This window comes from Callospermophilus lateralis, chromosome 12, assembly GCF_048772815.1.
Source record: "Callospermophilus lateralis isolate mCalLat2 chromosome 12, mCalLat2.hap1, whole genome shotgun sequence".
Classification (NCBI taxonomy): domain Eukaryota; kingdom Metazoa; phylum Chordata; class Mammalia; order Rodentia; family Sciuridae; genus Callospermophilus; species Callospermophilus lateralis.
The window spans coordinates 73,212,858-73,234,142 of record NC_135316.1 but is presented as its reverse complement, the minus strand read 5'-3'; the positions used below and the strand labels follow the sequence as shown (position 1 = coordinate 73,234,142).

Genomic DNA, 21,285 nt, shown 5'->3' with positions numbered 1-21,285 from the left:
AGAACTCAGTATTGACCAACACCTTGATTGCAGCCTTACAAAGATCCACAAAGCTGTGCCCAGCCCTATAAAACCTGAGATAATGTGTGTTGCTTAAGCTATCAAGTTTGTGGCAAGTTTTTTTATGCAACAAGAGATACCTAATAAAATAGTACAATCACCCTGAAAATGGTTTGACATTTTCTTATAACATTAAACTTACACCGACCATATGACTCAGCAATTCCATACCCAAGAGAAATGGAAAGCAGGTCTCCCCAAAAGACCCATACAAGAACATTCACAACAATTTTATAATAACTAAAAATCAGACAAAAACTAATTCCATCAATACAAGAATTCATGAAAAATTGTGGTGTATTATTACAATAAAAGAATGCTGCTCAGCAGTAATGTGAGATGAACTTTTGATACTCGTAAAACGTGAATGGATATCAAAAACATGTTAAGAAAACCAGACACAAAGAAGTATTAACAGTACGAATCCATTTATATGAAATTTTAGGACAGGCAAACCTAATCTTTGGTGAAAGAAATTGGACCAATGGATGCTCCAGAGATTATGGCAGGCTTTGATTTGGAAAGGGTATGAGATCACTTTCTACAATGATTGACATGTTCTGTGTCTTTGGGTGTTGGTCATAGAGGTATATCCATTTGTCAAAACGTTGTATCTATACACTCAAAAGGTATCTTTATCACTATAGGTAAATTTCATCTCAATTAAAAAAAGAAAGAAAAAAATGAAGTACAAAGAACTGTCTGTTTGTAAAAGGATAGTAGTCTATCTTGAACCAAATTACCCCAAGACGCTTTATCTTAATCCAAAGATAAAGAGAAAAATGTAGACTACCTACTGTCATGTGAGATCTGTAAGAGCATCAGGTTCCAAAGGAAAAAGCACATTCTAACTGGTTCCACCCTCTCAGTCAGTCTTTTTGCCTTGAGCGTCATTGATTCAATCCACCCAAAGAAAATCATCCCACCAATAAATGCTATGACTTCCTATCCCATCTATAATCAGTAAATAAACACAGTGGACCTAAACACAACCAAACCTGTTCAAAGAAGTTTCAAAGATACCTTTATCAACCTTACCACCATACTACTTAGAAAAACAGGATTGGTTTTCATAGACGTATTACTTACATCAAAATAATATTTGTTGGGGTGCTCTGCTAAACAATGTGAACAAATTGAATTATCAATGACCTCTGAGCTTAAAACTATAAAGGGCACAAAAACCAAGTCTGAGAAACTATCACAGCTTAAAGAGTCTAAGGAGAAAGAATAATTAAATGTAATTTGATATCCTAGATGGGATCTTTGAACAGAAAAAGGACATTAGGTAAAACTAAGGAAATCTGAATACAGTATGAACTTTTAAAGGTAATAATAATAATGAATCAGTATTGGTTCATTACCATGCTAACATAGATGTTAATAACAAGGGAAAGTATATGAAGCAGGAGGTGGGAAGATACATGGAACTGTACTGTTTTCTCAACTTTTCTGCGAATTTAAAACTGCTCTAAAACTAAAGTACTTTAAAAAAAAAAGACTACTGAGAGCAAGTTGTATATTATTTAATAGTAATATCTGGGAGACAAGCACCATAAGAAACTTATCACATACTGAGAAGACTGAGAGAGGGCAGGATTAAAATATGATATTAGAGAAAAAGATCAGCCTCACAGGGAACAGAATAAGTTCATTGTTTCAAATGTAATCAATGTCAATCAGGTTCCCTGCTGCTAAATTCTGTTATTTCTATTTTACCCTCTACTAATCCGGATGTGCAACATGTGTAAGTTCCCCCAAATAAATTACTGGCATAAAAGTATTAATGGGAAATGTAGTTGGTTTTGATTAATTTGTAGAAAAAAATGGAAATGCTGTTTATGTCGAATGAGGAAACTATATTTTAATCTCTTTTAAGGTGGAGATGTATAAGAGTCTTACTGGGGCAAAAGGAAAATTTGGATATGCATTAGATATTGTGTTGAATCAAATTTAAGTTCCTCAGTGGAATAACTATATTGTAGTCATAGGAGAATGGCCTTGCTCTTAGGAAATACATGCTGAAGTATTTAGTAGTGTTGTGTCATGATGTCTATAAAGATGACTCAAAAACTATATACCTGTGCACATTTCTCCCTATAGCTATTGATCTTTCTATCTAGCCATACAGAAAATGAATATATGTACATATTTGTACAGGTGTATATTCTCATTCTCTCTCTCTCTCTCTATATATATACATGTATAAGGGCATATGAGTATTTATGATACTATTCTTGCAATTTTTCCAAAGGTTTGAAATTTCTCAAAATAAAATATTTGTGAGAATCCCCCTTAATATATCTATTCTTCAAAATCTACACTTGGGAGCCAGGTGCAGTGGTACATGCTTATAATCCCCGCTACTCGGGAGGCTGAGGCAAAAGGATCACAAGTTCAAGGCCACCCTCAGTAACTTAGTGAGACCATGTCTCAAATTTTAAAAGGTGTCAGTGGTCAAGCATCTCAGGTTCAATCCCAAGTACCATAAAAAAGAAAGAGAGAAAACAATAAACTCCCAAACCAAATCCAAATTCACACTTGTTTCCCCACTCCCAAGAGTCTCTTTTTAATATTCTTTCCCCAACAATGCCCCAGTTTTGATGACACTGGAGTCCTTCATAAGATGTTTTTTTTCCATTCAAATATATTTCCTCTCTATTGCACAAAATGTTGACCTCTGCTTGGAATCTACTCCCAAACCCACAATTCTAAACCAATCAAAAATTTCCATGAAACTTCAAATGCTCTAGTTAATAAGGTGTACTACCCTCCTGAGAAGACAGTTTAGTGGCCATCATGTGCACCATGATCATGTGATTTTGAGATACCATCCCTACCCATGGTAACATAGCAAAATGTTCCTACCAAACACTACTTCACAAGAACTTCGAGGGAGGGAATTCTCTTCATGTCGCTTAACAACTAGAAGACACCGTACTAAATTTAGAAGACTGCTGTTGTTTCTAACCTTAGTGCATGTCACCTGAAGCTTCACCTGAGGTGAAGCTTGCTTCCTAATTCTCAGTTTTCAAAGGGTAGTGACAAAGATTTTTCTCACAGGAATTTCGAATTTCCAGAGATGTCACAAAGCAAGAAATGCTTGTTGAACCAATAGCAGAGGCTTTTCACAGTAAGGGTAATATCTAAGAAGGATTTCTAGAAGTTGAAAGAATATTAATTTCTAAAGCCCAATTACTGTTAATTTCTTATATTGAAGGCATTTGCTGACTGTCCTATTCTGAAGCTATAAGTGCAGGACAATGAAACCTGTACTAATTCTAAGTAGATCCCCAAGGCAAGGGAGCAAAAAAATAGGTGGTGCAGAGTTCAGTGTTGTAGGTACCAGACTTCAACCCAAGTTATCTGGGTTTTCCTCCCATGTCCAGATAATTCCTCCCCCGCCCTTCCTGTTTTTCTGAAAGACATTTCCAGAAGAGACACGTTTTTAAGGCACTTTTCCTCATCATGTCTAAAGTCCTTGTATTGAGCAGTCGGTTTTACAACCCCAGATGTCCTGTACATTTAAATGATCTCTTATTGCATTGTCTCCTCCACTACATGGTGCAGGGTTTTCCTGTTTGTTTGTTTGTTTGCTTAATTTTTAAATATTTTACCTCTTACAAAGTTCTTTCAGGATACAGTTCAATTCTATCAAGAGTTCAATGGGATATGTATATAGATCCCTTTTATAATTGAAGAAATTGAGATTCAAAGAAGTTAAGAGATTGCTCAAGGTCACACATCTATTAACTGACATAGCCAGAAATTTAACCTGATTTTAAACATAGTGTTGTCTTTTCCATACCTCAGATAAAATTCCAGCTTCAGGCCTGATCCAGAGTGAATAGGGCAGCAGTGAACAGACGGCCATATGCTAGACTCAAGCCTTCAGTCTTTCTTTCAGTCAAGATGAGTGATGAACCAGCTTTGTCCAAAGTGCAGAAGTTTAACAAGTCAAAACTGAAGAAAAGTAATACTGAAGAAAAAATACTCTTCCCTCAAAGGAAACTATCCAGCAGGAGAAGGCGGGTGTTCCAAGGTCACAAAATGGGGATCTCCTCCCAAGAGCAAATTTCAACTTTGCTGAAGAGTCTTGGTTTTAGGCTTTTTTTTTTTTTTTTTTTGTAAACCTGTGTGTTTGTAGAAATTTTTGGCACCTATGGCTTCGCACCTGTCCTCCCTGGCTAAGAGGTCAACACTAGTCAATGTTCCTTTAAATTTATTTTTAAACACTCATTGGTACACATAAATAAGAGATGAGAGATGCCATCAATAATCTCACCACCATTGATGATCTTTGTGTGTGTTGTCTTTGCATAAGGCAAGCCAATTTTAACTTAGAATGGGTACCTCCATTGCTTCTTAATATTCATGAAGTTACATGCCTTTTCAGCTTCTTACAGTTTATTTTTATTTCTAACATCTAATAAAATAATAAATACAAAACAATTCCAGTGGTTTAAAGAATATGCTAGAAAATTTCACAGGAAACCCCATGAATTCTGTATAAGAATCATAATGAAAACAAAAGCAACACTGGACATTCATTTGGCTCTTTTCCTTAATTTTTTTTCTCTTAACTGTCTTTTCTCTTTAAGTTAGAAAGAGAACTTTTTCCAAATCCCCCTCTTCTTTCCCCTGAAATACCCACTATTCTCCTGCTAGGTCACTCGGTACCCATGTCCCACTCAGCTTTGTTTTTCAACAATTAGGGCATGTGTTGATAAAAGAAGTACTTTGTCCACAAAATATGCTTCACATATATAAATATGGGACATTGACATTAGTGTTCTAAAAGAGGTTTGTGTAATGGTTCCAAATTTCACCCCACAAACTCAGCTATGTAAGAAACAGTAATTTTATTTTTCCTTGATTTTAAAAAACTATTTCAAGTCTTTAACCTCAACGTGGTAATAACTTACATTTAGTCAACACATACCAGAGGGATAGATCTGAATTGTGGAGTTTCAAAGCACTGGGAGATGGGGCATCTGGTCCTCAAGGATCTGTTACCCAGTCCAGCTGTCATTTAGGCCATCTATCATCCATTTAGTACTTGTTTACTGACATGCAGGTGATTGCTGCATGGTCTCCATGATCCCATTAGAGTCCCCTGCAGTTTGACAAGTATTCTTTAACTTCCATACTGCCCAGGGTGGGGCAGAAGTGCACAAGAACTCATCACACTACTCTGCTGAATCAGAGAAACTGAGGTGCTACCTAAGACGCCATGTGGCAATTTCAGGCCACAGAACCATCCACATGCTTCCAGGTCACACTTTGATACATGGGACTCTAGAAGCTGTTCCACTATCCTATCTACCACACAGCCCTTCTCCTGTGAGATCTGGAATCTCTTTGGGTCTCAACCTGAGAAAATTCTAGATAGCCCCTCCTCTCAGTTCCACAAACAAGTAGTTGTGTGTGTCATGTTCTTCTTCCCGACAGGGCAAGCTCAGTGCTTCTCTCAGTGACTCATCAGGGCAAGTTCTCAATCTCTTTGCCATTTGGATTTTTCTTTCCCCTCAGCTCAGAGAATTTTTAGTCTGAAATCAGAAAACTTTTCACTGATGCATATTACAATGAATTCTACATGATTGTTTGTGCTCTGAGTCCTCCTTATGGGGTTTATGGGAACTAATGAGATAAGAGAAAAGGTATCACTTGTACATGAGCCAAAGTTGGACATCATAGAATTTTAACACCACAAGGACTATTTAATCTAGAGAAGTTTGTGGAAAGAATTTTCCATTAAAAAGATAATTTCCGGGCGCTGGGGTTGTGGCTCAGTGGTAGAGTGCTCACCTAGCATGCACGGGGCACTGGGTTTAATCCTCTGCACCACATAAATGTAAAGTAAAGATATTGTGTCCACCTTAAAAAAAAAAAAAACTAAAGAGGAGGGAAAAAAGGGAGAGAATTAAACAACAGCAGAGGAGTAGAGAGGGAAGATGGGAGGGGAGGGGAGGGGAGGGGGGATAGTAGGGGATAGGAATGGTAGCAGAACACAACAGTCACTAATATGCCATTATGTAAAAATGTGAGTGTATAACTGATGTGATTCTGCAATTTGTTTTTGGGGTAAAAATGGGAGTTCATAACCCAATCGAGTCAAATGTATGAAAGATGATATATCATGAGCTCTGTAATGTTTTGAACAATCAATAAAAAAACTAAATATTAAAAAAAGATAATTTCAAATCTAACAACTTTCTGGTATGAAAGATAACTTTTCATAGTTAACATGGCTTTTATTTCAAGGGGTAGAGGACAAGATATCTTCTTGTTTATAGTCATCATTTTCATTTGCCATAAGATATGCAATTACAGAATGCACAATTTGTGGAACAGCTTCTTCTAAGAGTTAGCTCATTTTATTTTCCTTTTCAATTGATTTTCTCTTTCTGAAAACAATCAGGAAAATTTTGATAGGCCCTTTTTGTGCACAAGTGTTTGGGGAACAGAAAGCCAAAGATTCACATGCTCTCCTCAAGCAGCTTAGAATCTTTTTAGGGGGAAAAAAAAAAAAACATGCTAGACATTATGTGAAGTTCAAGAAGTTTGAAGTATGGGTGAAAAACATGCATGCTGTTGGAAAATTATTCCGAGGGATGTGAAAGCTTGGGTTTTGTTTTGCAGTTCTGGGAATTGAACCTAGGGCCTCGAACATGCTAGGTAAAGCTCAATGTGAAGTTTCCATTAAGATTTCTAGGAAGACAGACTTTCAGGAAATGTCTAAATCTTTTAAAAAGTTTTCTTTTTCTGAATGATATTGTTTTCTATTTTTATTTATTTATGTAGATACTGGCAACCGAACCCAGGGGTGCTTAACCTATGAGCCACATCCCCAGCCCTTTTTATATTTTATTTAGAGGCAGGCTCTTACTAAGTTGCTTACGGCCTTGCTAAGTTGCTGAGGCTGGCTTTGAACTCTTGATCTTCCTGCCTCAGCCTCCCGAGCCGCTGGGATTACAGGCATGCACCAGCACGCCTGGCCTGATATTGTTTTTTAAAAACAGAATGAGGACGATCAACAGCTCTTTCTAAATAAATAAAGAAAAATTTGTGTGTATGTGAAATTTAAGAAGCCAGAGTACCAAACCTGTCATTGTGAGGTCAGGTTGTATACAAGTTCTGTGTGTGTGTGTGTGTGTGTGTGTGTGTGTACTTGAATGTGTGTCTACTTGGGGTGGGTCAGAGGGAAGGAGACAAAACTGAGGTGAAGGAACTGGAGAAGTCAGCCACCTACTTCTGCAGCTGTCTAATATCTGCATGTCACATAAAAGGAAAAAAAATGTCTAGCTGTCACAAATGTGACAGAGCTGCTGAAAGTGCATGAAGTTATAGAACTACATCTGTACCCACCAGCTGGTACAGCCTACAATAGTAACTTTTCCAGATTTAGTTTTGTTGCTTTATCCATCTAATAAATATTTATCAAACCTCTACATGTGAGTACTCAGGACCCAGAGAGTTTGGTTTTCCTTTTCCTTTTTATTTTTTAATACATATGTTTTTAGTTATAGATGAACACAATACCTTTATTTTATTTATTTATTTGTACGTGGTGCTGAGGATCGAAACCAGTGCCTCACATGTGCCAGTCAGGCTCTCTACCATTGAGCCACAATTCCAGCTCATTGTTTTTCTTTTTTAATGTGGTACCAGGGATGGAGCCCAGGGACTCATGCATGCTGACATTCTACCACTGAGGTACACCCCAGTCCTTCCAGGGGGAACCTATATATAACCATAGATCCCGCCTTCATGAAGCATGCAAGCTGACAGGGGAGGCAGACAAGAAAATTACTCAAAGTTGTCACTATGAACTGTGAAGGAAGGGGATGTAAAGCTAGAAAAGGTGTCATGGCATTGTGTTTTGCTCTGGGAACTCAAGGGCAACTCCTTGAGGAAGTAATTGGAGTTGAACTCATGCAAGTATGGGAATTAATGAGCTGAAGGGTCAAAGGGACTGGCTGTGGAAAGGCCTTGGGGTTCCTGCTTGGGGGGCAGAAGTACAGCAAGGAAGAAGGCTACCTGAGATGAGACTGGAGTGTCTGGCAAGGTCTTGCAGGCCACGGTGTGGGACACAGGAAAGGGCTTTAAACCAAGGAAGCCGCCATCAGATTTCCTGACTGCTGTGTAGAAAATTGAGACGAGGGAAGGAATGGACAGGAGGGGACCAGTTAGTGGGCATTTGCATCACTGTCTGATGTGATTACACCTTTGTAGTCTCCTGTCTGGACCTCCAAGGCCAGTGTCTTCTGCATGACAAGTCTCACCAGGAGGAGGAGCCCTTCACAAAATATTTGTGACACCAGGTCAATCCTTGGGCTGATTGGTTGCCAGTCTTGCAGGACACATTTTGCTTAAGGAAGTCCCTCTGTGCACTCAAATCTTTGATAGCCTGTGTAGGATACAAAGGTTCTACATATGAATCTATACACAGAAACAGTGTCTAAGAACAAAGGGTGAAATCAGAGACAGGGACCTCATCAGGTAGAACCAAGACCATTAAATAGACACAGAGCTGGGCCTTCTCTGGGCAATGGTGCTGGGCTGCACTGACTCAAGGATGGGGACAGAATTCGTGGATGTGGAGGGGTAGGGATGTCAGGCTTGAGTACTTGAGGCCCCTGGATAAAGGAAACTGGAATTGATGTCAGACTTCCACTCCAGCTGGTTTTATTGCCTGATTAAGTTAGGGCCTTGCTGCCACTCCTGGGAGAGGGTGAGTGAATGACTTCTGAGCTTAGTCACACAGTAAAGTTTGTGTCAACCTGTGTATGGGTCCAGGAGATTAAGGTTATAGAATGCTTGTGGATGAAATCACCAGACTCCTACAAAAGCCTACCTAAAGGTATGTATAGGACTCTGCCGCAGTCTGGCTGGGCACAATTCAGGAGCCAATGCCGCAGTCTGGCTGGGCACAATTCAGGAGTCACTTGTTAAAAGAAACTAACTTTATTTTTAGAACCACACACCAAACAAAACCGCTCCTCAGGAAAAACCCTCAGAGCCCAACTGCCACCACTGGCTTCCCACAAGCCACTCCCCCAACCACCAGCCTCTCCACCTCCCACAATCCTCCTGCTCTTGAGGCCGATTGGCTGGGTCACGTGGGCGGAGCCAAAAAAGTCCCCCAATGAGCAGCTCCGTGGCCTGAAAGGGCAGGAAAATAGCCCAATGAGCATCACCGCAGAGGAGCCAATCAACTAGATGTTGCTGGGGCCACTGTGAGCCAATCAGCTGGTAGTCTGAAAGGGTGGGGAAACAGCCCAATGAGCATCACCGCAGAGGAGCCAATCAGCTAGATGTTGCTGGGGCTGCTGTGAGCCAATCATCAGCTGGCAGTCTGAAAGTTTGCTGGGGCCCCTTGGCTGTGGCTCTCAACAGGACTCCTTCAGGAGATCTGCTTATGTTCATAGGAAGCTAATGATTTTCCTCCCAGTCCAACAGAGGATTGATTCTATGTGAGACTTTGGCCATAGTTAAAAATAGAATATGGTATTATCAAACTACTTAGAGCAAAACCCAGGGCTTGGCTGTTGGCAGTTTGGGCACTAAACCTGTATTAGAACAATAGATCTAAGAACAAGACTTTTTTTTTTTTTTTTAATGCTAACATAGAACTTTTTCTGCATGTAGGGTAGCTAGATATGTAAGATTCCCCACCTTTTATTAAGATTCCTACAGTTTCCTAGAAATTGGAAAAAAACATAAGTCCTTAGAAGAAGCAGGGCTGGTAACACAAAAGACAGATATGGATACAAGTAAGTGGCAAATTCAGTTTGTTGTCCAAGAAGAAATAAATACTACAGAATGCTTCAGAACCAAGACAGGAATTGAAATAAAAGGATTCCAATTCTCCATATTCCACTCACTAGGTTCTATCAAAGTAAGCACATAAACATTAGACATTTTGAAAATAAAAGAAATCTAGCAAGTGGGTATTTGGATACAACCCAAAACTGAGAAAATAAATCAACTTCTTTTTAATATCCCACTTCAGGTGGCAGGTGCTCATCCATGGGTGTTCCCTCTTAGGATGGCTATAGTGGCCAGTTGAGGCACTGGGCCCCATTTTTGTTTGCTTGGCCCGTTATTAGGCCAGAGTTAGAAGGGGTCAGAGTGGGTTTCAAAGCATCATGTGTACAAGCAAGTTATGAAACTCAGCAAGCCAACTCTTACAAGGCTCTGTCCAGGTGTGTCCATCACCTCAAAGTCAACTTCCTTTTGGTTCTTCTAGCCCAAGGTCACTACCACAAAAGTGGAGGTTCCTCAGACTTAGGGAAACAAGGTTTGAAAATAAACTATGAGGAATCAAAACCCTTTTCTGGCAAGACTGAACTGATCAGTAGCCTATTCTCTCTCATCCACTGTACTTTTTCAACCAAACATTTACTAACCTGTAGGATGTCTCTTATTTCTCTTTTTCAAGGATATTAAACAAGCTGAGATTCACTTTACTTTTTCTTTTTAATCATTATAATGAGGTCATCACCTAGAACTTTTAAAAAGTCTATCCATTACAGATAACATGTAATATGTGGTTTCTCATTCAGTTCTCAGAAACTGACTTCCATGTACCCCTTTAATAGATGAGAAATCTGAGACATTTGAGGAGCAAAGTAAATTGGTCAAACCCAATAATTGGCCAAGAAGGAATTTGAACCTGTACTCTTTGTGCATAGTTCTTAACCATCCTTACACTACTGCTTCCTAATAGTGAGGATTGACTGACAATGGAAATTGAGTATAGGACCTTGTTGTGACATTGGATGATGACTGGATACCTTCAAGGCAAATTGTAAGTGCCCCAGAGAGATTTAAACAATCCTAAGGTGGCAATTCTCAAACATTTTGGTTTCAGAATCCTTTTATATTAATAAATTTTATTGAGGATTTTTGCTTAATATAAGTTATATGTATTAATATTTACTATCTTAGAAATGAAAACTTAAGGAAATTTAAAATACACATTTGTTAATTTACTTGAAATAATAATAAGTTCATTACCTGTTAACAGAAATAACATGATTTTATGATTACTTTCTAAAACAAGAAAACTTAATGAGGAGAGTGGTGTTATATTTTAGGAAATCTCTCAGTATAAGAGAGCTGGATTCTTATATCTGCTTCTGTATTCAGTAAGTTGCAATAACACCTGTCATAGTCTCTGGAAAATTCCACTGTATTCTTGACAGAATAAGAGTGAATAGGGGAAATGTCTTAACACGATCAAGAAATAGTCCTCAAGGACTCCTTTGAGGATCTCAGGTAATCTCAGGGACCTTCAGTTCACACTTTGAGAACCACCATCCTAGATTTACAGTGGAAATAATGGAGAACAGATGACCTTCATCCAGTTGTTGATAGGTTTGGGGGATGCTGGGAGCCATCAGCCAAGTAGGTATGACAATTTCCTTGCCAGCTACTCCCATGCTGTCTAGTGGAAGGACTCCTGAAAGGTGACCTTGCTCAAGGACCAGGGCAGGATCCGTGTTTAGGGTGTCCCCGGTTTAGCATAATAGGAGATTAGGGTGTTCCCCCTTTAGAATAGGGCATATCCTGCTGCCTGAGTTCCTCTTGAGTGCTCAGGGTCAGACAGTATATTTTTGGGAGACAGAAGCCCAGTGGTGGTGGATTTGGGCAGAGAACGTGGATTTCCCCAGAACGTGTTTGTAGACGGTCGGTGTGAGATCGGGAATAAAGAATTGCTGTTTGAATCTACAAGCTGTGTGGTGGCTCGTGATTTGTGCCCAGCCAGAGACTGCGGCATCTGGTGGCCCCTACGCGGAACATCTGAAGACAAGGTAAGTAAAATTGTTCGCCCCTGAGGAAGAGTGAAAGAATGGGTGACCATTTCAAAAAACAATGTGTTCTTGTTCTGATTTATTTTGTTTTTATTTCAAGTTGCCTGTTCCTAGAACTTTCTCAGGCAAACTGGGGAAAATGGTTGACTCAAGGTTTGAAGTTGTTCACCAGTGAGGGAGAGAAATTGTTAGAGAAAGGAGGCACCCCAGTAAGACCAAGAACAGTTAGGACATATGTTGATACAATACAAAAATGTAGCCCATGGCTTTTTAATGCGAAGTTGTTAAATATATCAATGGGACCATCATGGTATCCTGTAGAAGGATTTTTCTTCAACAAGAAAGAGATGGTTAGTTCTGTTTACTACATTTGTCTAAGATCTTGGTTTTTACAGACATCTGATTAATTTACAAAGCTAAAGTGTTCAAATATCAACCACTAAATATAAAATCAAGTACTCTTTACTTATTAAGTTCCATAAGGTAATATATTTAAACATTATGTGTGTTTTCATAAATTGGTAAATGGAAAAAAAAGTTTAATATTGCTTTGGTCTGTGTCTTTGCTGAAACAAGGTTACTAAGTGTTAAGATTCTATCATGTGTAATTTATATACAAAGAGTATAAGAAGTTTCAGTTGGGTTTCAATTACAGTATTATAGTACCATAAAAAACATGAAAGTATTTCATCTTATTAAAGTGGAGTAATTTGTCTAAATCAGAAATTTTATAAGAGTTGTTTCAGAATGTGAATTTATAAAAAGGGTTAATGGCTAGAAAAGAGATATAAATAGATTCAAGATGTGAAAATATATTTTAATATAAAAGGTTAAAGTAAAAAAAATGTTTCTAGATGAGATAATCTCTGTGTGGTAAAGTAAAACAGTTGTAAAATGCCATTTAAAAAGATTTTGAGGAAACTAGACTTACTTTAAAAGCTTGAGAAAGGAAGAAAGAAGAAAAAGATATTTGTACATAGCAGATTGAGACAAAGCTTCTTAATGGAGTAAAAAAGGCCTTTGGTTGAAGGGCAGCCATGTAAACTAACATTAAAGCGATTTAAATAGAATCTAAGCCTCGTTTAAAAGAGTAAAGCTGTAGGTGGTGAAAAAGAACATTTAAAAGTACAGTATAGATGATAATTAAAAGGCTTTAAAAGGTTAAATTGAAGGTGGTTAAGATGCCTTCATGATGAAAAAAAAATGAAATGGGAAGATAATAGGATAAAAGATACTTAGATAAAAAAGATTAAAAATTTGAAGTGAAAAACTTTAAAGACAGAAGTATAGAAAGTTAAAAAGAAAAAAAAAGATAGAGGATGTAGGAAGATAGAGAAGATGTAGGAAGACAAGATTTTTAAACCCACAAAATAGGAAACAAACAAACAAACAAACAAAAAACTAAGAGAAAAAAAAGCAACTAAGGGTAAATGTACAAACCTTAGGAAAAAAAAAAAAACAAAACTAGAAGATAGAAGTAAGATAAAAAATGATTGAATATGTCAAGTAAAGTATTTCAGATAGAAAATGCAAAAAGCTAAGACAACTATTAGATACAAACGTACTTATTAAAGCAAAAAGAGGGAATTGGAAAGGGGTATATATCCCCCAAAGATAAACTTAAAATAACGCTTTTTACTCTAAACTTTTTAAATTTGGATTCATCAGGACTTAGTGCTGCGGAAAGGCATATGTATCCAAAAAATGTACATAAGCCTAAAGTACTTTAGAAAGATATTCTAACAGGACAATGGAAAGGTCCTAACCCAGTGATTGTCTAGAATCGGGGCTCTGTTTGTGTGTTTCCACAGGGAGAACAACAGCCGATTTGGATTCCAGAAAGACTAACTAAAACGATTTCTACAGATCGAAAAGAAGATGATTTGACTCAAATCCATAACAGCTGATATCCAGAACTCCAGCTTGGCCATTCTTACATCTGCGACAGTGATTAACCAGGATGCTTTTTTCAATATCTATTTTATTATTGCATTTTTCCACATCATAAGGTTCTATTTTATTTTTTGAGCTCATACAAACCTAGGTTAATGTTTTTCTGAGTTTTATTTTTTGACTGTGGAGTTTTTAAACATTGCAATGGAGATTTCACCTAGGTAAAGCTACAAGGCCTTTATTATTATCTTATGTGTTGTACGTTTGTTTGCACATTTGTGTTTTGTGTTGTATGTCTGTGTGTGCGTATTTCATATATGAGGAGCGCTCATGAGAAAATGGATCTGAATTATATTTTTTTATTCACGTGATTTAAATGGCTTAATTTAAATTAGGTAAACAGCTGTTAAGGATTGTTTTTAAAGGTGGTTAACAGATCTGCTTGTTTACTAATTTAAATCAGGTAAACAGCTGTTAAGGATTGTTTTTTAAGGAGGTTAACAGATCTGTTTGTTTACTTTCACCTTTCCTTTTCATTATATTTAATAATTCTTTTCAGGATAATGTCTCTTTAGCATCATTGCCAGAATTCCTATCTTCATCCCAATGAATATAACTCAACAAGTATGCTCAATCAAGGAGTCAACTTACTTTGGGAGGAAATGGACTTTGGGAGGAGACGGACATATTGATAGATTCCTCCACTTTGAACCACTTGCAGAACTTGCCTGGACTATGTAACTACGTTTAGTGCAGCAAATTGTGGTAATGCTGGCATATCTTTGCTGATGGTGTCACCAGTGATGCAATTTTTCCAAAGGAACTGTCAATTGGCTTGGTGTCGTGGCATTTCTGTATCCTCCTCCCTTCTGCTAGTGATGGTCTAAATTTGGGGGCCAATGGCTATATGCTGGACCGGTAGTCAGTGATGGGTATGATCCAATTGCAGTGGTATCAACCTAAGACAGGAGGCTGACGCCTAAAGGTCAGTTTTCCTATGACGGGTAAGAACCATGTGTTGAATTGGACAACCTACCAGGCACGGTCCTTAAGCCACATTAACCTCACTCCCCCACTGGCACCAAGGCCAAATTTGGGGGCCAACAGAGGTGAGGCAAAGAACCTCACCCCCCCACTGGTGCATAGACCTATCCACAAGTATGGCTGTATGCTGGACCGGTAGTCAGTGACGGGTATGATCCAGTTGCAGTGGTATCAACCTAAGACAGGAGGCTGACGCCTAAAGGTCAGTTTTCCAATGACGGGTAAGAACCATATGTTGAACTGGACAACCTACCAGGCACGGTCCTTAAGCCACATTACTTGTTGTTTAATTAATCAGAAGGGGGGAGATGCTGGGAGCCATCAGCCAAGTAGGTATGACAATTTCCTTGCCAGCTACTCCCATGCTGTCTAGTGGAAGGACTCCTGAAAGGTGACCTTGCTCAAGGACCAGGGCAGGATCCGTGTTTAGGGTGTCCCCGGTTTAGCATAATAGGAGATTAGGGTGTTCCCCCTTTAGAATAGGGCAGTTTAGCATAATAGGAGATTAGGGTGTTCCCCCTTTAGAATAGGGCGTATCCTGCTGCTGAGTTCCTCTTGAGTGCTTAGGGTCAGACAGTATATTTTGGGAGACAGAAGCCCATGTGGATTGGATTTGGGCAGAGTAGTGGATTTGGGAGAAGTGGATTTGGGCAGAGAACGTGGATTCCCCCAGAACGTGTTTGTAGAAGGCCAGGTGTGAGTTCGGGAATAAAGAATTGCTGTTTGAATCTACAAGCTGTGTGGAGGCTCGTGATTTGTGCCCAGTCAGAGACTGTGGCAGGGGGACATGGGTATTGACTAGCATTGGAAATGCTGCCAAGTCAGACAGCATAAGGGTCAAAAGAGGTGGTCCAGTCTCCCACATTCTCCTCAATATAAACTGGAAATCAAGGTAGGAATGAGTCACTTTCTTGGTTGCCATTTCTTGTCATGCCCCTATGAAAAAGCAGTAAGAAAGCTTTACCCCCTTGGAAAGAAAAATGCTGTGACATCTCCTGTCTCTATACATTCCCCATCCAACCCCACGGTTTAGGATTCACCCTGTAGTCTACATTTAAATAGAAGAAGGGGTACCTAATACTGTCAGGTTGGATATGCAATTGGATTTAAACTAACAAGAGATGGCACAGATTAAACAAAGAAGCCTTCTTTCCAATCTTTTCCCCCTTACTTTTCATCAGGGTTCTTTAGTATCCTCCAAATGTATATTTGACTCACTATATTTATGTATTATTTAAATGACCCTTCATTCAGCTTTCTACTCAGTAAGTCAATGTTAAATTTTAAGACTCTCTTTAATTACTTTTTTTGGACAAGTGTCCAGCTTGCAAAATTTGAATTAGAGGCTAGAGGGAGATAAAGGACCTTTAAATGTTTTCCTTCCTCAAATACCATAAATGGATTTGCCGCATCCTGCCTCCTGATTTCAAAGGTTGTGGGACAAAGGATATAAATAACTATATCTACTCTAGTTAAAAAAAAAAAAAAAACCTGTCAGTTTTATATTTCTGTTTGCTTTTTTGTTTACATATGCTATTTGAAATAAATCTTAATGGAAATAATATCATATGTTCTATTGCTTTGTTTTGTTTGTTTGATTTGATGTGATAGGGATGGAACCCAGTGCTGAGAGCCATAGCCAAGTAGGAATGACGCATGGCATTTTGGTTTGAAAGGTGACCCTGCTCAGGGATTAGGGTCGCTCCAGATTTAGGGTGTGTCCTGCTGGGCATAGGGCGGCTCCAGGATTAGGGAGTATCCTGCTGCCTCAGGCACCTGCTCCTTTGGAGTTCTTGCTGTTTGAATCGACAAGTTTTTTGTGGCGGCTCGGTTATTTTGTGCCCAGCCAGACTGTGGCAACACAGGACCTCATGCAAGTTAGGCAAGCACTCTACCACTGAACTACATCCCCAGTCTTCTATTTGTTTTTTGAGGAAACCTAACAAACATTTTCTAAATTTTCAAAGCTATATGGCAATGGTTCTTAAGGTACAGGCCTGAACCACTACCAGCAGCAGCACCTGGGCATTGTTAGAAATGCCAGTTCTTGGGCCCCGTCAAAAACCTGCTGAATCAGAAACTTTGGGAGTATTCTGTGTTTTTACAAACCTTCCAGGTAATTCGGATTCACTGGCCTAAATGAACTATAAACTATACAGTAATTAGAACCCAGTGTCCTAAACAGGTTAATTCTCTAAATGTCTGTTGACAGATAAATGAATAAGCAAAATGTGGTATACAATACAATGGAATATTATTATTCAGCCTTAAAGAAGGAAGAAATCTTGACACAGGCTACACATGAATAAACCTTGAGAACATTATGCTAAGTGCAATAAATAAGCCAGTCACAGACAAATAGTATATGATCACACTTATTATATGAGGTACCTGGAGTAGTCAAATTCATATAGACAGGGAGTAGAATGGTGGTTCCAGGGGCTACAGGAATGGAGAGTTGTTTCTTAATGTATATGGAGTTTCAATTTTGCAAGATGAGAAGAATTCTGGAGATGACTGGTTATGCCACAAGCAAATGTACTGAACACTACTGAACTGTATAGTTAAAAATGCTTAAAATGATCAATTTTAAGTTTTGTTTAATTTATTACAATTAGAAACTTTAAATATAAATCACATTATCAGTCAACTGCAATGTATGGATTTTATTTAGAAACAGATTCAAATATACATACTTCAAAAAGAAAACAAAGTACTTGTGAGACTGTTCAGGAAGTTTTAATAGTAGCTGTATATTTAATGACATTAAATTATTGTTTTCTATTTTTTTCAGTTTGGTGTGGTATTGTTGAATTTTTAAAGTCCCTCTCTTTTAGAGATAAATACTAAAATATTTATATTTATTTTCTGTGATTTCCTTAACATAGGCTGGGGGGAGTGGGTGGGGACACAGTTGAAATCAGACTGGCTAGAAGCTAATAATTGTTGAAGTTGGTGGATGGATGCATCTAACTTGGTATGTAACTTTTTGCTTAAATATGAATGGTATCTGATATTATTCTTTACTATTGGATATGCATAGAAAAAAGATACTATATTTATGTCTATTTATTCTCAGTCCACAATGACATGCTTGTTTTCAACCTTGTCTAGTAAATCTGTTCCCTTCTGTCAAATGCCGTGAAGCCAAATAGTTCCCTGCATTTCATTTGCCCGGAAGCCAGAATAAATAGCTATGAACCACATGGTACCATCAGTCCCTGTACACAGTCCAGAAATAACATTAGAAAACGGGCAACTAATGCACATGTCTGCTGCAAGATATCCTGTAGCCACAGAGTGTCAAAAACCTGTGCACTGATTATTGCCCTACAAACAGGACAGCACTGGAGACACTGAGACTGATTTTCAGGTTAAATTTATCCATGAAGGAAACAGAGAGGCAATGTTTATATGAAATGGTAGGAAACTGGATACTAACCACAGCATCTAGCTGCATTAAACCATTGTCCCAAAAGCTTGTTGCTGAATGAACAATTAGCTGTTTCCTGCCATTTATTTCTAAACTTCATGGCTGCATTTTGAAGTATAACATGATGAAAGATTTTTAGTTTTTCCTAATGAGTTTTACACATTTGTACTTTTCTATAGTTAAGTATGTCTATTAAAAAAAGAGGATATAATTAGTAGCATTACAAACAAGTTTATTTTGTTGCTACCTTTCTTTTAGAACTAAAGGTTGATTGGTTCTTTCTCTTTCAAAAAGTGTGTGTGTGTGTGTGTGTGTGTGTGTGTGTGTGTGTGTGTGTAACACTGGGGATTGAGCCAAGGGATGCTTTACCACTGAGCTAGGCCCCTAGCCCTTTTCTATTGTTATATTGAGGCAGGGTCTCACTAAATTGCCCAGCGGGCCTCAAACTTGGGATTCTTTTGCCTTAGCCTTCTGAGTCCCTGGGATTACAGGAGTGCCCACCACACCCAGCTGAATGATTCTTAGAAGGCACACTAATTTAAATTTATCCATGTAGACAATTATGTTAAATTAAAGAACTCAAGAAAAAAATATAACCATTGGCTTATTTAAAATGTGTTTTCTCTCCCTGTCTGACATCCCTTTTCGTATCCTGGCCCTCAGCTTTCACAATAGTAGGAAACCATTCTTGGCACGTGTTTTACAAGAGTAGGAAGTTCTTCTGAATCCAGTAATTCCAGTGCCCACCCTAAAGGTAATAATAAAGAATATTTAAACATTTCCTTTCGTTGATTAAGAGAAAAATGCTCAGAACAGGTTAAGGTCACACCATGGTCACAGGTTGTTACCTGAAGGATAATGTTCAAGTCATGTCTTGATATAAAAACAGGTGGGTGGCCTGCTGAAAAAGAACTGAATCCACTGGGTCTTTGGTCTCTGCATTTGTATGGAGAATGTTCTAGGAGGTAATCAGAGATATCTTCCAATTCCAATATTCTGAGCTCCTTTGAACGAACTTATTTGATTAAGAGTTGGTGTAAGATTTATAGACAATCCCAAACTCAATGTCCTCCATCAAAGATTTTTGCCCATGTTTCTATTTCTTTACTTTAAGTTAAAAACTAACAGCCAGTACCACAAGAAAAGATCAACAGTAAGAAACAGAATATGGAAAACAGGAAAAACTTTTGTTTTCAATCTATGAAAATGGAGAACTCGCTGTACTTTGTTTTCACATGCCTAAATGAAATGGCCTGGCTAAATAGCAAATAAAATCTCTCAAGCATTTTAAGCAACTAAGTCTTTTCATGATCCTACATATGTTCTTAAATGACTAGAACATTTGAGAAGGAAATGAATGTTAGGACTTCGGACTTAGAAGACTCCAAGACTCTTTGGACTCAGCATGTAAGACTCCAAGAGGTCTGAATCTCAATCTCCTTTTTTAAATAAAATGAGAATATAATACTTCTCTGACAAGGTCACTGTGAAGATAAGTGGAAAAATAATATAAAAACATGTACCTGCTACATGTACCTACTACATAGCAGGTATTTAAACTATATTTTGTCCCTCACTTCTTATTTCCAGAACCACAAAAACAATAGGCATCCCAAAATATCTGTTAACCAAAGGGCTTATTGGATGATATATAAAAGGGCTGAGAAAGGCGAAAATTTCAAAATTGATTGGGAAAAACAACAACTGGAAAAGCATACACCAAATATAAACAGTGGTCATCTTTGGATTGTAGGAATATATTTGCTTTTTATTCTCATCTTTATCACTATCCATGTTTTATAATTTTTCTACGATGAATATATTACATTCATAATTAAGAATGTTAAATAAAATTATTTAGGCCTACGTGAACGTATTAATTAAGTTTAAAATCACTTCTTATTAACTTGATGCAATAGGAAGATTGCAGCCCAGCCAGTGAAATATTCTTGCCAATGATAAATACATAAATAATTCAAATTGAATCCCTCCTCCAGTTCTATGTTTTCTAAAAACATAGAGGACATGAGGACATTCAAAATGACATAAAGATTCAATCAGAAAAATCCAGAAGAATGCAGGAAATACTAAAGGAACGTGACCCTATTTTTCCATCAGCAAGTGGCTGGAAGCGGGCTGAGGGTATAGCTGAGTGTGATTTACACACTCATAAGTGTATGTGCACAGTGTGTGTGTGTATACACGCACGGCTGGAAGATGGAAAAGGAGAGAGAAACAGATTAACACAGACTTAAGGGATGTAACACAACAACCAAATGCAAAGTAAAAACCTTGCTTAGATCCCAACTGAACAAACCAAGTATAAAAAGTCATTTTTAAGCCAACCAAGGAAATCTGAATGGAGATTTAGGTATGAATTAGACAATAAGCATTATTGTTAATTTTTTTGAGAATAAGAATAATAGTGTTGTGATTTTATTTAAAAAGAGATATTTATGGTCTGGGGATGTGGCTCAAGCGGTAGCACGCTTGCCTGGCATGTGTGCGGCCCGGGTTCGATTCTCAGCACCACATACAAACAAAGATGTTGTGTCTGCCGAAAACTAGAAAATAAATATTAAAAAAAAAAGCTCTCTCTCTCTCTCTCTTTTTTTTTAAAAAAAGAGAGATTTATGGGTAAAATGTTATGAATGTTTGCCTTTTGCTTTAAAATACTCTAGCAGAAATAAAAACAAAGAGGCATAGAAAAATGAGAAAGACAAAATATTGTGAAGAGCAAAGTTGAATGATGAGTTCATAAGAATTTATTAAACTATTGTTTCTACTTTTGTGTCTACATTTGAAATTTTCCCACTAAAAGTAAAAAAAAAAAAAAAAAGATGTTTCTGATCTTTGAAAAACATTAAGGAAGGGCTCAATAGGAAAAGTGCCTCTTCAGTTTTTGGTCTCCCCATTGTGCTCTTGTCCTCTCTTGTGATGATATACCCTGTGACCACATTATCTGTATGTCCAGGAATGGCTGAGCGGGTCAATAATATTGATCCTTGTGTTTCAATGTCATTGCCTAGGGTTTTG

At 37.9% G+C, this 21,285-nt stretch overlaps 1 pseudogene; it reads left to right on the top strand.

Annotated features, from left to right (window-relative positions):
* The first annotated feature begins 3,972 nt into the window (after window positions 1-3,972).
* Window positions 3,973-4,166, top strand: LOC143411448 (thymosin beta-15A pseudogene; annotated as a pseudogene).
* The last annotated feature ends 17,119 nt before the right edge of the window (window positions 4,167-21,285 follow it).